At 38.9% G+C, this 16,522-nt stretch overlaps 1 long non-coding RNA gene across 1 annotated transcript; it reads left to right on the forward strand.

Annotated features, from left to right (window-relative positions):
- The first annotated feature begins 237 nt into the window (after window positions 1-237).
- Window positions 238-14,968, forward strand: LOC121382231. Its single transcript, XR_005959135.1, has 3 exons — window positions 238-305; window positions 10,551-10,644; window positions 14,798-14,968. It is a non-coding gene; the product is annotated as an uncharacterized LOC121382231 (long non-coding RNA).
- The last annotated feature ends 1,554 nt before the right edge of the window (window positions 14,969-16,522 follow it).

Below are 16,522 nucleotides of genomic sequence, written 5' to 3' on the forward strand. Positions count from 1 at the left end.
CATATTCAACGATATAAATAACAACGTTTAATCTTTGTATTAAATGAAGTTATCAAAGTAACAACATATAATTATTTGCCAATTAAACTGTTTTATTGACTTAGTTATTGTAATAAATGCATATTCAGAGGCTTAAAATAACAAATTATTAAGGTTTGTGTGCTGTCAATTGTGACGTTACATCACATTGTTATAAGTGACGTCATATTGAGGTATGGCGTAAGTTAGTTGTTTAAAGTTTTACAAAAAAATGAAACAGAAGAAAGAAACAGTAAATTACTTTGCGGCGCTTATGTGACAAAAAGGTGGGTAATAATTTTCTTACCCGTAATTAGAGCTACAAAGTAGGCCTACGGGCACAGTAAAACAGATCGACACAGTATATCTCTTAGAGTAGGCATACATGACGATATATAACACATAGCCCCTGTTTTTGAGAATTTGAGAGTCCGTGTATAAGATATGTATCAGACATAAACTAATGGTCACTTACTCTTATCTAAATCTACGTTCCTTAAAGACAAACCATATATTTAAGGGATGGGCACATATATTTAATAGGACGTTTACAACTATTCTATGCAGGTATTTGAAATGTTATACTTTTAACAATGCTGACACCTGTTTCAAACCACGAGTATCCCCCAAACAATGACGTCAGATATGTTTAGTAACGTTATATAATCTTTATATAAAAAATAAGAATAATTTATTTGCATAACACCCGAATATGGGCAGAGCAAAAATAACAATATAATATACATTTATCTGCAGTAACAATAACATAAATATACATTAATTGCATATATAACTATTGTATTTGTATTAGGGGATTCTGTTTGGGGGTACCTGTGCTCCAAACCAGTTCGTTATTACAAATACCTGGACTGTTCAGGTAATCATCTGTTTATGAATTGGTATCAGGAAAACAGTTTTATTATAAATGTAATTCAGATCGGGTGGCATAACATTTTCCGTCTCTTTAGAAAAATACAGTCTTGTAACCACAGAGTAGACCATTCCGTTCAACAGGCGGCATACACACCTGGTTATTTGTTAGCGAAATGCTTCATTTTACACCACCAAGGTTACACTCAACTCCAAAACTCAACTAATTGTAATAATCTATTATTTGTCCACACTGATAAGTATCAGCCTTTCAAAAAAGTGTCAACAGAGATATTATGTAGTTACCATTCGTGAGCCAGTTGTTAATCGCCCATTACAAATTTAAAGCTATCTCCTATAGGTATGAGATCAAAGACAGATGACACCTACACAGTATTAAATGATGACTGAAGAGTGGGGCCTCATTAAATCAATCGTCACGAACGTGTACACATGCAGTTCTGTAAACAAATCTTAGATGTAAAACGAAGCACATCACACATGATAGTATATTATAAACTAGTCCGTTTACCCCCTTATATAAGCCGAAATATCCGCATTGTAAAATATTGATTAAAACCAATACACGCCGTTACTTGTTGATGAATGTATAATAAAAGTACACACAACTGTGTAGCTGGGTCAGTCAAGTGCGGGATTTATTGTTCAACATTTGCATCACGGTTAACAGAAGTGCTGAGAAATGTGTTTCTTCATAGCAGATGTAATATAGACATAAATGGTAAAATCAACTCTGTAATATCAATGGTGTAAAGAACAATTACCATTTCATCATAGTTTTAAAGTATTTATGAGGCAGATACTTTAATCCAAAACAAATCATATCTCTGCACAATGCAGTCGAAAATATATTACGCAAATTATTTAATAGAGTATTGCTTCCATGATCTAATATCAAGTGGAGATTCGTAACATGTAAGATTACTGCCACCCCCAAGAGTAGCTTAGAAAACACACATTTCCATTACAATAAACCATCAATATATAAATTAAATCAACTACTGTCCATTGATAACACGACAGTTGATTAAACTATGTGGATTTCTGATTAAGCTACCAAATACAAAACAGATCATCACACGTGAAAATGGAGTGTATACATGTGTAAATATTACATAAATGTAAGCTACACATTTACTACTGATGTACAATACATTAATTTATATATTTTTCTTAGTGTATATCTTGCACGTTTGTGTACATCATTATAGTCTGTATATAATATGTTCATCTCGCGATCGAGATCGGGATGGACGTGCAGGAATCTTCACTCGATTTAGGCACGTTAACAGTTTTGGTTAGATGGTCTACATGTCTATCTTACGCCTATAAACTGGCGATCTAGGCTGGATGAGAGTTTAATCATATTTGTTGATAATATTAAATGTTTGCCAATATGCTGTTCATTATGTGCCTTGTTCTTCATATTTAGAATGAATATTTAAATTTCATTAACAAAAGGAAACTGATCGATTATTTATATGATTGTTTATTGGTGGTCGAAAAATACACAGAACCAATGGCGTAGCCAGCATGAGGCAGATGAGGCGCTTGCCTCTTCTGAAATTTCCCCAGATTTATTTTATTTTTCCCATGTCATTGATATTTATTTTAAAGATCTGGGTTTTCCTCGGCGTTTTTTTTCCTCTCTGGCTACGCCCCAGACAACATATGTCATTGATTTTAATTACGAAATTGAGGTTTGATGTACTTGAGAAAGCCAGAATTAGGGTTGCAGACTTAATTCGTTTGGATGGATACGTAAAATACCTTGAAATTATAGCATCAAAATCTAATTTATTTTCCCCGACCAGGTTCATTTATCTTCTCCTGGTAACAACTGCACAAGTTTGGAGTGCTTTTTAACTGCCGCCGATAATGCATGTCATTCATGTGGAGAAGTCGGTCCATTGCAGTTTTGGGGGTAGCCGCTGGCTGACATGGCATATATACAATTGGCCACGGCGCGGTTCTGTTAGCGGTGGCTGAGATCCGCATGGTGACGCTAGATCTCGCCATGTGGCAGTTTCTCGCTCAACAACAGTACCGTTTATTTATTTATGTATTTATTTATTTGGATTTTATTTGAATTGGATTTTGCTATATTTTCATTCATGATTTATTTGCATATTTTCGACATGTGTATATCTGGTTCCAGTGTACACTGTTGCTCAATTTATCTATTTATCTATTTGTGTCCATTTATTTATATTTGGGTTGCCCAAATGCCCTATTTTCGGGTGGTAACCTTAAATTAAGCCGTGGCCAATTCAGCCAATAAACAAATAAAAACAATATTTTGAATTATTATCTTTGATAAATGCTTAAGAAAGGTTTTCGGACTGGTAGGCATATTCAACGATATATAAGTCACATTATTGCTTAATATCAACAAGTATATTGGTATATTTAATTAATAACACGTTTAAATGTGACGGATATTATATATAAAGGTCGCAGCCATTTTGTTTAATCCAGTGAATACGCCCTTTGGCGTCACGTCAGGAATTAGTCTTAGAATTGAAGAAACAAACGTAACTGATTTTTGCGGGATAATGGAACAGGCATGCATGGCAATGTTCTGTAATAATATTCATTCCAGTCAGCCAGGAATAAGTATATATTATTTGTCAATACAAAATAAACCAACAGTGTCAAAGTGGCTACAAAGCAAGTCGAAATAACTGTATCATGTTTTGTTTATGTATTAACCTACCTACTGAAATGATAATCAGAGTGTTTTCTTAGTTAATTGGTATATTATGTTTAGTTGCCTCCACATGTGATTTCTGATTGGCAGGTGTATATTTGGTAGGTAACCAGACAAGGCAATTAATTACCGCCGTCTAGACACAAAACTATGTACCAGTATTATTAACATCACGTGTATTGGGAAATAACCTGCCACCCCTAAATGGTAATGGACATTGTCAGCCGTCATGCTTTATTACTGTAAATAATTCTATAAAACTCTTGATTAAGTAGACTTACATCTAAAATCACAGTACTGACCAATTACGTAGTCCCAAAGAAAAGAAAATTATCACTTGGATATCGTGGGTGGTCGTTTTTGATCCAGCGTAGCCTACCAATAGGCCTAATAGTATGCATTTTTTCTTTGGATTTTTAAGAGAGAAAAATACTATAACCCCATTTCGTTCTGTTAATGCAAATGTAAATATATTTAGTTAAATAATTTATTATATTATCAAATCATTTTACAAGTCAGGTTGATCAAAGCGAAGCGCCTTGTCGTACATTACTGCGTTTGTATACACTGTGCATACAGGAGTTGGTAGAAGCTGACGTCACTTCCTCCTAAGCTAGTGTACCGGGTACGACAAAAAATGAACAAAATGGCTGCCCCAGTTAGTAAGAATAATCACGGTTTTTTATTTTTGTTTTATTCATTCTTAAAGTGTCAGTATGTGTTGGTGGTCCGGGTATGCATCTTTCCAACACATAAGGTTCATATTTGATTTGAGTTATAGTTAGGCTGTGCGTTTAAAATCATTGGTGCGCGTGCCTGTGCGTGTGTGTGTGTGTGTGTGTGTGATGGAGTTGTTTACTCGATATCTATGCTGTCCCTTTAATCATTGCGGTAAAGAAGCACTTGCATCTAATTACTAAACGTTCGCAGAACATTGAATCTACATAAAACGATGAACCTACAAAATTAGAAGATTAAAAGAAACTAGCTTCATATCGTTAAATATATACATAATAGATTTATAATAATTTATTTCACCAATCGTTTCTCCAGACACAAGTTTGGAGAGCGCTAGGTTTCTTAATGACGTGGCTCATTGTGTTTACCCTTTCCCGTAAGCGTGAGGCCCATTAACGTTTACGGTATCGTGCGACAATTCTTTCGTCCGGCTTACTTTTGATGACATCACGATTGGTAAATTCTGCCTTGAGGCCGGCCATAGAAGCAAGACATGACAGTTCCGGAGCTCGGGTTAATCAACACGAAATGAGATTGATACTCCCCAAGGATCTTTCCTTGTCATACCCAAGACCAAGCGCCACGTCACGTAGCACTCACAACACCAGCGCTCTCTGGCGAGGACGGCAATCTGAGGCCAAGCCAATCATCTTGGAGAACAGCCCAGTGCGTGTAGACAAAACAATCAGTTATATAAATTGCATTTTGGCAATCACTACAGTGCGGTGAGTCGCGTGACTGTGAAATAATTCACCTTGGACCGGCTTGTTGAAATTACCACACGCTATCTTCAGAAAAAAAAGTGCCTCCTTTAGCGAGATCTGTAGTCCGGTAGTCAGGGCATTGAACTCTCCTGTTGTTCAAATCACACCAGGGTTTAGTCCATATTTTCTTTTCACACGTGTTTCTTATCTATATATCATCGTCGTCCTAACATCCTTGTCATGTTGATATACACAATAAATCTTTCCACAATATCTGGTGATGTCAGGGTACTGTATCAATGTCATAAGCGTATATGTGGATCTTCTAAAGTTATTAGAAATTCCGGATTATAGCTCTGTCCGATCTTTTTTCCTACTTTACTTCACGTTTAAGTCGTTTTAATGATTTTATTTATCTTTGGAAGTCAAAATAATTTTTAGGATTTAAAACAAAACAAATTGAAGGGGAATTCTCATGGACTTACGTTTCAAGTTCAAGTTTAAGTTCAAGTTGTTTATTGCTTTAAGTTTTTCAACTTTCTGACACGTCTGTCTCATACACAACTTTCGACTTTGCCAGTGACTATCCGGGATAGAAGATGGTCGGTCAAGTTTGAAATGGACTGAATTCATTGAAAAATAAGAGCTCAAATAGAAAATATTTTGTCTGTGTTTTAGTGTTGTAAAAGATATATTCGTTTCAGTCCTATCCTTCTTCTGAACTACAAAACGCCAGCTCTGTCTTAACGTTCGCTGAGGGCACAATGTCTACGACTCTTTGCGATCCACTTGCCTTTCTAGTCATCTTCCGCTAATAAAGTTCACCTGTCCCACGGCACTAATTAATGTCGGCCGGTAGAAGAGAAGCATCGGATGTTGCTGTGAGTGCCTCTTAACAGAACACTTTGGCCTTTCTAAAATGTTACAAGAAAAATATTAATGAATAAAGCAAACACCTGACGAGGGCATACAATACGAATCAAGGTTTAGCATCCATATAAACTCAGAATAGCAGCCATTAAAATAAGTATATATTTGCCTTCGTGTCATATCAACGCGTGTACGATCGAATGTACAATTCTCGTAAAAACTGCAGCATGTTCTAAAGGCTATGCTGTGCACTTTCCTGTCTATGAGTACTTGTAGCATATGTGGCGGCAATGGCAAGGATTTGTTCTCTCTTTGTTTAGACCAAGTGTCAAAATAACCATATGCTAGACACCAAAACAGCCTTACTTTAAATATGTGCTGGGGAATCATTAACCAAACACTCCTTTACCAATAGTCTCCGTTTACTCGCAATCTCGTTCATTCACTTTGGAACTAATTTCTTTTTAGCTGTATTGCAACAGCTTCCATGACAAATACACTTAGACTCTAGCCGATGCGCTCACGGAAAGCTATTCGCTGTGATCAGCATCAGGATATCCTTAGAAAGGTATTTCCTGTGTGTTGATATACGCCCACTACACAGTCATTTCAATCAACTGAGTTCTCCTATTGATCATTCTTCACTTGGGCAATGAAATAAAACTTACACACACCTTAAGTACAATTCCATTTACAAATCAAGACTAATCGTCAATAAAGTACTATTCGATATTTCTTACATACAATTTAAGAAACCTAGATTTAAATAAATAAATAAATAAATAAATAAGGAAATATTTTATTTAACGACGCACTCAACATATTTTATTTACGGTTATATGGCGTCGGACATATGGTGAAGGACCACACAAATAGTGAGAGAGGAAACCCGATGTCGCCACTGCATGGGCTACTCTTTTCGATTAGCAGCACGTGATGCACAGACAGGATAGTACATACCACGGCCTTCGTTACACCAGTTGTGGAGCACTGGCTGGAACGAGAAATAGGCCAATGGGACCACCGATAGGAATCGATCCTAAATCGATCGCACATCGCGAGCGCTGTACCACTGTGCTACGTCCCGCCCGCAAATAAATAAATAAATAAATAAATATAAACATTAAATTATTATCATTCATATTCCAAATATCTTCCTGTGATATACATGTTCTTCGATGACCAGTATCTTTAAATGGGCAGTTAGTAAAAGAAATGAAAGTAATATTTAATTAACATCTGGTTGAAAAACGGAAAACTTGCCGTCGCCACATATGTTACTTACACCGTACAGAAAAACTCGTGCCAACAGAGGATAATCAATCCCACGAATCATGGCACCTCGGGCGAACGCTGTAAGTAACTCACCTCTTCCGGCCTCGGGGTGTCGTGGTTAAGCCATCAAACATAAGTCTGGTAGGTACAGGGTTTGCAGCCCGGTACCGGCTCCCACCCAGAGTGAGTTTTAACGACTCAGTGGGTAGGTGTAAGACAACTACACCCTCTTTCTCTCTCACTAGCCACTAACAATTAACAACTAACCCACTGTCCTGGACAGACAGCCCAAATAGCTGAGATGTGTACCCAGGACAGCGTGCTTGAACCTTAATTGGATATAAGCACAAAAATAAGTTGAAATGAAATAAAAACTCACCTCTGCTGTTTGACATAGCCGAACATACAAACATTAGCTATAACCTGTGTAGCAATTAGACCAGAAAAACTCACCTCTGCTGTTTGACATAGCCGAACATACAAACATTAGCTATAACCTGTGTAGCAATTAGACCAGAAAAACTCACCTCTGCTGTTTGACATAGCCGAACATACAAACATTAGCTATAACCTGTGTAGCAATTAGACCAGAAAAACTCACCTCTGCTGTTTGACATAGCCGAACATACAAACATTAGCTATAACCTGTGTAGCAATTAGACCAGAAAAACTCACCTCTGCTGTTTGACATAGCCGAACATACAAACATTAGCTATAACCTGTGTAGCAATTAGACCAGAAAAACTCACCTCTGCTGTTTGACATAGCCGAACATACAAACATTAGCTATAACCTGTGTAGCAATTAGACCAGAAAAACTCACCTCTGCTGTTTGACATAGCCGAACATACAAACATTAGCTATAACCTGTGTAGCAATTAGACCAGAAAAACTCACCTCTGCTGTTTGACATAGCCGAACATACAAACATTAGCTATAACCTGTGTAGCAATTAGACCAGAAAAACTCACCTCTGCTGTTTGACATAGCCGAACATACAAACATTAGCTATAACCTGTGAAGCAATTAGACCAGAAAAACTCACCTCTTCTGTTTTACATAGCCGAACATACAAACATTAGCTATAACCTGTGAAGCAATTAGACCAGAAAAACTCACCTCTGCTGTTTGACATAGCCGAACATACAAACATTAGCTATAACCTGTGAAGCAATTAGACCAGAAAAACTCACCTCTGCTGTTTGACATAGCCGAACATACAAACATTAGCTATAACCTGTGAAGCAATTAGACCAGAAAAACTCACCTCTTCTGTTTTACATAGCCGAACATACAAACATTAGCTATAACCTGTGAAGCAATTAGACCAGAAAAACTCACCTCTGCTGTTTGACATAGCCGAACATACAAACATTAGCTATAACCTGTGAAGCAATTAGACCAGAAAAACTCACCTCTGCTGTTTGACATAGCCGAACATACAAACATTAGCTATAACCTGTGTAGCAATTAGACCAGAAAAACAATGATTAACTTTTTATCTTTAGAAGAAAGGAGTAGCCCATGAAGTGGCGACAGCGGGTTTCCTCTCTCAATATCTGTGTGGTCCTTAACCATATGTCCGACGCCCTATAACCGTAAATAAAATGTGTTGATTGCGTCGTTAAATAAAACATTTCCTTCCTTCTATCTTTAGAAGAAGAGAATAGCCCCAGTAGCCTTATTCTACAAACAAATACAATATTAACACGGTCGCCACCTTGAATTTTAAATATGACAATTTTTACACCGAATGATCCAAAACTGAAGCATCCCTCATTAAATGCAGTGTATAGGCAACACACGGCATGGAAAACTATCCTGTGTTAATACCAACAAAATAAAAAAGAAAGAAAGAAAGGCACTTTTTGAAAAGAGCTGAATTCCTACATGCTGCTACTGGCTCTAATAGTGATTATGGTAAATGTTCTTAATTGATTATTTGTTTTGTTATTACACCCCAACACGAACACTATGTAAGATATTCAGTGTCAAAGGTATATGTAAGAATTATTTATATTGATAATAAAACAGTAGGGTAAAGAGCTGTAGAAAATACAGAGCTAAGTAAATTTAACATTGTGGGTGAAATCAAGTATCTTTAAACTATTCCATAACTAGTTCAGGATGCAATGGAAATAATTATACCACATTACTTGAGCTTGAACTTTGTTATAAACTGCCCCTATACCACTAGGGTTTCAGCCATGTCCATCCTGGGTCCGGTCTCTGGCTCGGCCAGTGGCCTGATTCGGGACTGAAATTACTTGTATGGGACAATTTTGATATTTACTCAAAAGGGGAAAGGAGACATTATTAATTGTTAAAGCGCCAGCGTAAAATAGTTATTCCAGTACTCACTGAGAAAAAATTATTAAGGCGCACTATAATAATTTAGAACAAGCATTTCAAACATTTATTAACAATTATTATTATTATTTTAAACTTATAATTAAATTTAATATATATATATATATTGGAGGTTAGGATAAGGAGGTTAGGCCCAGATTATTTATTTGATTAAGAATAACACCAATCACATTCAGAACTTCGGTGTGACCAATCAAAAAGGAGGTGAGGAGGGAATGGGAGGTCAGAATAATCTCTGTACAACCCTACGGCCGAAACCGGCTACGCCCTACTATAAGCCACTACGCCTACCACTGGCAGCCAATCCCCTACCCACTCCACCAGCAAGTCCAGCCGTGGTATTGTCCAGTCATGGTGCTCTTCGACAGATTGGTTGAAGGTTAAAGTCCAATGTTGGCACTGCTTTGAGAGCAATGCCAAAACATCCATTGTTGGTTTATTTTTGAAGAGGTAGTTAGGAAAAGTTTGAAGGAAGGTTTTACGTCTGGTGGTGTTTAGCGGAGTGAAACGTAGTTGGATGACCCAGAAGAGAGGAGGAGCCTCCGTTGTCTTCCAAGAAAACATCACATACTAAGTCATTCAAAGGAATGAATGAATGAATGAATGTTTAACGACACCCCAGCACGAAAAATACATCGGCTATTGGGTGTCAAACTATGGTAATGCAAATAAATAAATAAATCAACATCAATATAAAAACTTAAACAAAAACAGTGTAAAGAACTGTGCAAAAACACAAATATCACAGAATAATACGGATACTGAATTTTACTCAAAACTTCAATTTTGTGCTGTATTGACCATTCTCAAAGAGAATGTTACACCCCTGCACCACGGTGAGGTTACAGCACGCGCAGGGGAAGTCATTCAAAGATGCTATCACCAAAATTAATGTTTAAAACCAAGCAGTAACAGTCATGCTATTAACACATTACTTGTACCAAAAATAATATGTTGTTACCATTTTGTTTCAGAAGACTGGATTCTACCAAAACGTGGCGCTCCATCATGGTGTACCGACAGCGTTAGTACCGAGATGGAGTTATCCTGCTTCAGATACACAAACATGTACGTCTAACAGTTATCTGTTTGAGGGTTTTGTTTTTCCTTTCTGTGATTATTTCAGTCGCATTTTATTACAACCAGCCAAGAGTAAACATGGTTCAAACATTGTTTTCGGTGGACAGTAACGAAATTAGACCTATCTACCAGCATTTCATTCAACTTCGTTTCGTGCTTATGTCCAATTAAGGTTCAAACATGCTGTCCTGGGCACATACCGCAGTTGTCCGTCCAGGACAGTGGATTAGTTGTTAGTGGTTAGTGAGAGAAAATAGGGTGTAGTTGTCATCCACCTACCCAGTGAGTCGTTAAAATTCGCTCTGGATGGGAGCCGGTACCGGGCTGCGATCCTAGTACCTACCAGTCTTATGTCCGTGTCTTACCCACAACACAACCGAGGTCGGTAACTACCAGCACAGAAGAACTGCTATGCTACAAAAGCGGGCTATTGGGGTATTTAATATGCATCGCACTTTCATTTGCTTGCCGCAGATAAATTTCAAGCACTAAATGACCTGTAAAAAACCCATAAATAAATTCATGAATATCGCATGCATTTTATGTCGAAATGTCTGAATACTCCGTAAATTGAGTTGTATTTTCTAATTGAGTACGTGCCGCATTTCAGTTATAATCAATATATTTTGAAAGAAGAAACCTATAAATTGAACAAAAAAATCATTGGTTATGTCATGTCTGCGAAATGTCGATACATACGCGGAAAATCCTTTTGATACCCATCTGCACGAGGGCCAATCTCAAGTCAAACTTTATTATCAGACTTTTCATCAAAACGGGAATTATTCTGTTTGCCGATTGACCTTAAAAAAGGGAGAGTATTCAGCGTCTGACGTTTGATAGATGATGGGTGAAAACACGGAATATCTTGCCAACAGTAAATTAATAACGGTCTTTACTATGGGAAATGTTTGCATAAGGGCAAGCCTATTCTCCAAATGCAATTCAATCAGTTTCTTCGTGTAAGATATATTTTCTACATGTCAAATAATCCCAAAGAATTTATCAGCATGAGAGAAGTGTAGAATCTACTAAATGGCTATTGCTGTTTACCCACTGGAGAGTTGAGTAAATGAAACATCGTTATTGCAATTGTCATCATCGTCTATCTAGATGATAATCATTAAAGTTTGATTAATTGTTGTAAGACATAATCGTTTAATTATGTTTCAATGAAATGTCAAACAATAATAGCTACTTTTACTAAGGGATTTGTTTGCCAAAACAAAAAAAGAAGATAAACTCAAACAAACACAAACAACAAAATAAGAAGCAAAACAAAAACATAAAAACAAAAACAAGATAACAAAAACAAAATCACAAATCCCTCGTTAAAACAATAATCAACAACAGATAATATTAAAGAACTAGAAACAGACTTGACAAAACAAAAACAGGTCAGTAATATTTGCTTAAACCCCTTTCACATATACACGTTCTAGCCATCGAGATCACGGCCTTCTCGAGAAACGCGATGGTCGCTGTGGTGAACGTACAATGGTCTCCAGAGATCTTCGTCAGGTCGCCATGATCGCCAACCCTCTACGACAAAGTTTTCGTGTAATACTTGAGCGCCGTCGATCGCGGCAAACGTGTTGAAACGTACCTCAGAACGTATAGAACGTACCTCAGAACTTATAGAACGTAGAAAAAATGGACGTAGAGTGGACGTACAAAGGACGTACATAAAACGCGGGTGGTCTCCACAATTGTTAACTGCGTTCTCGGCGTCCATTATACGCTCATACTACATTCATTGTATGCTCTGACTACGTCCTCGTCGCTACCTCGGCGTTTTTCATACATTCTTTCTACGTCCAGGAAGTTCCATTTAGGTTCTCGCTACGTTCTACGTACGTTCATGGCGTCTGTCGTTCGTTGTTAGCACGTTCTTACTACGTACTAATTTTGGTGGTTCGCGCTGTGCATATAAGTAGCGATGTGTCAATAGATACCTAATTTGATGTTGTACTACAGTTACAGGAACACCATCATTATGCCTCAGAAAAAAGAGCCAAACCTTGTACAGCGACCCCGGAGCCTGCAGAATGATCATCGCCTTCAGGTACTCCGTCACCAAGTGCCTCCATACCATCTCGCCAACAACCTAGCCAGTGACGTGGCAGAATTGCCTCACCTATTACTCCACCTGCACCTCCATCTGCACCAGACTTACCTACACCAGACTTGCCTGTTTCTCCAAGCCACTCTCCACCTGATAGCGATGCCAGAGAGGTGTCGCAGGCTTCTTAGACATCAAAGAAGGCCCGGCGATTTGTGAATCTCATCCAGAGCAAGAGGAGGACATGGCTAACTGTCTTTTGGACATCCGCAATTCTATGACAAGTCTCTTCAAGCCTTCAGGGATACCAAGACGTGTGTCTGGAAAAAGAAGGCCGAGGAGATGGGTTGGATCCAGAACTGCTCAATGTCTGGTATAAGCCATTGAGAACAAGATTTGGCCGTCTCCTCAGAACTGGACCTTATGGCAGCGGACCCAAGGACCTGACCGAGAGCGACCAGTTTATCCCACGTATCGTCTCATCCTGGGACCTCACATTGTCAGATAATAAAATAGGGTAAATTTTCGTCATCTCCTGGTAGTGGTGTAGGTGGAGGGAAGGCAATGGTACCATCTTCTATCGTACCCTTGAGTTCGAGGTCCTGAATATCTGACTGTCCGAACATGATCCATTTGCACCAACATCCACCCAGTTGAATTTGTAGTGCGCATCAACAAAGGTCATTAAAACTATGGAGTTGAAGCCCTTGTATTTGTAATATGTTGATCCGCCTTTGGAAGGAAACCTGATTACGATGTGTTTGCCGTCTATAGCTCCAAGACAGTGGTGGAAATTCCATTTTAAGGAGAAAAGGTCAGCAATGTCTCCAGCCAACCCTGGATGGTAGTAGGTATGGCGAAGACCTCATCAGCATATTCCACAATAATTGCTTCACACACCTCCGGGATGAACAGTGCAAGGGTGTTGTGCGCCACTCGGAAGTTGTACATCAGAGGCTTGTATGTGCAGCCAGTGGCCAGGAACCTCAGGGTGCAGGCTAGCTTCAAGCCCGGATGAAGTGCTTTCCTCCAGAAGATGTCTTGGCGTTGAATGCAAGGACTAACTCTATCCAACAGTTCATAAAACATTTGCGGCTCGAGGCGAAGGAAGTTCTTGAAGCTGGCGTGATCAGCACTCTCCATCTCCATCATCAGCTGCTCGTACTGGCCGAAGAGTACTCCGGTTTGCAGCCAAGGCCTCACCCACCACTCACGCTGTTGCCCGTCGTCCCGCACCTCTTCAGCCAAAATAGCCAAGGCCTCACACACCACACACGCTGTTGCCCGTCGTCACGCACCTCTTCCGCCAAAACAGCCAAGGCGAGGTCTTCTGCAGCAATCGAATCATTCACGGTACTCAAGACATACAAACGACACACTAAAAACGTACTGAGCCTCCTACGATCGCGGAACATGTAATACAGACGTAAATCGGTCGTAAATTGGACGTGATACAGGGTAAAATGATCGCGGTAAGCGTATTAACAACGTAACAATGACGTACAGTGGGCGTTGTGGACGTACTAACAGCGTATGGTGATCGCAACTGTTTTGGGCGCGATCTAGTCGTAAGTCGAACGTACTGGGCGTAGTGACAACGTACAATGGACGTACAATGAGCGTACTTCGGCGGCGTCCATTTCCAACCTCCGTGACTACCCGCATTTTCCGAGAAGACGGCGAAACGCGGCCAAACCTACGACCAAACGTGAATGTATGAAAGGAGCATTACGGAAACAACCATGGTTAGAAATGTTTTCTACATTCGCTACTTGTGAGACATGGTCTAGAGAGTGAAGGAAGAAACCCGCTGTCTTCACACGATTATTCTATGGATTAAAAGCACTAGGTCATTTATATCTACATCATCACACACACTAGTCCACTGTTTTTGATAATTAAATTTTGGTGTTTGGTTAGAACATGGAAATTCCATCCCGCCTGTCAGTTAAATAATCGTTAATATAATACATGTTTAACAGTTTATAGTCGTTCTGACCTGTTCTCCTCTTTTAATTTGTACTGCTGACTGCCCTCTTTTTTATTTGTACTGCCGACTGTCTTCTTTGTACTTTGCAGGATCCGTTTGCGCTCCAGTCCAGTCGATTATCATACACACACGGCTATCTACATGGCGGTCCTATTTTACCGCTACCTTCATCGAAACGTCCCCGTGCTAAGCATTGGATACATCTAGTAAAAGTAAAGTTTGTTTTATTTAACGACGCCACTAGAGCACATTGATTTTTAATCTTATCATCGGCTATTGGACGTCAAACATATGGTCATTCTGACACTGTTTTTAGAGGAAACCCGCTGTCGCCACATAGGTTACTCTTTTTTACGACAGGCAGCAAGGGATCTTTTATTTGCGCTTCCCACAGGCAGGATAGCACAAACCATGGCCTTTGTTGAACCAGTTATGGATCACTGGTCGGTGCTAGTGGTTTACACCTACCCACTGAGCCTTGCGGAGCACTCACTCAGGGTTTGGAGTCGGTATCTGGATTAAAAATCCCATGCCTTGACTGGGATCCGAACAAAGTACCTACCAGCCTGTCGACCGATGGCCTGCCACGACGCCACCGAGGCCGGTGGATACATCTAGTAATGCAATCATGTATATGAATGTCTACGCGTGTAAATATGTGTGCGCGCGCGTGCTTATACGTGTAAGTACGTGTATGTATGTGTGCATACATATGTTTTTGAAAATCATTGTCAACTCCATGTACACATGTACATGTGTGCGCACGTGTGTATATGTGTGTGTGTATGTGTGTGAGAGAGAGAGAGAGAGAGAGAGAGAGAGAGAGAGAGAGAGAGAGAGAGAGAGAGAGAGAGAGAGAGGGGAGAGAGAGAGAGAGAGAGAGAGAGCGGGGGGGGGGGGGGGGGCGCGCATGTTTGTACGTGTAATTATATGTTTGCGTCTATGTATGTGTGCATATTTAAGTTTTTGAAAACCATCGAGAACTCCATGTCTCTAAAGATTTTTCATTCTGTCTAAAACATCTCATAAAGAGGAACAGAGCAATTTCAATAAAAGAAATGCGCTATTGATTTGAGATAACAGTAGAATTGGAGCTTACCACGAATTACAAGCTGGTCTTAAGATATAAGTATGATTTATCACTACCACATTGATCCCAGCTGGAAGATATTTAGTACGCCATTAAAGGTTGTTAATTTGAAATTCGTTGAAAACTGACTTCTATTTTTATGTTGAAAGCAAAACAATGAATGAATGAATGAATGAATGAATGTTTAACGACACCCCAGCACGAAAAATACATCGGCTATTGGGTGTCAAACTATGGTAATGCAAATAAATAAAGTGATGATCAACATCAATATAAAAATTCAAGATTTAAACAAAAACACAGTGTTAAGAACCGTGCAAAAACACAAATATAACAGATAGATACTGACTTTTACTCAAAACTTCAATTTTGTGCTAGCTAAATAGTAAAAGTATGTATCGGCGCTATTATGTCGCGGACAACACTACCGCTTTCAAAATAAATCAGGCTTGCAGTATATCAGGATTTGAAGAAATATGTGTTTACTCACACATCAGAACATTTAAAGCTACGGCTATTTGGTAACTAGCATATGGTTATTTGTATACAGAGAAAGAAAACACCTGTTGTCAATATACAGGCTATATATAAGCCCTTTTAGTGGTTCAGTTAAACTGACGGCCTTGTTGCATTTTGACTTTGTCGTCTTTGCTTCCACAATTCACAATGAAGTGCTTGATTCAGAACTGTTCTTGTCTTTGTGATATTGCTTGTAAAATAAAAT

This window comes from Gigantopelta aegis, chromosome 9, assembly GCF_016097555.1.
Source record: "Gigantopelta aegis isolate Gae_Host chromosome 9, Gae_host_genome, whole genome shotgun sequence".
Lineage (NCBI taxonomy): Eukaryota > Metazoa > Mollusca > Gastropoda > Neomphalida > Peltospiridae > Gigantopelta > Gigantopelta aegis.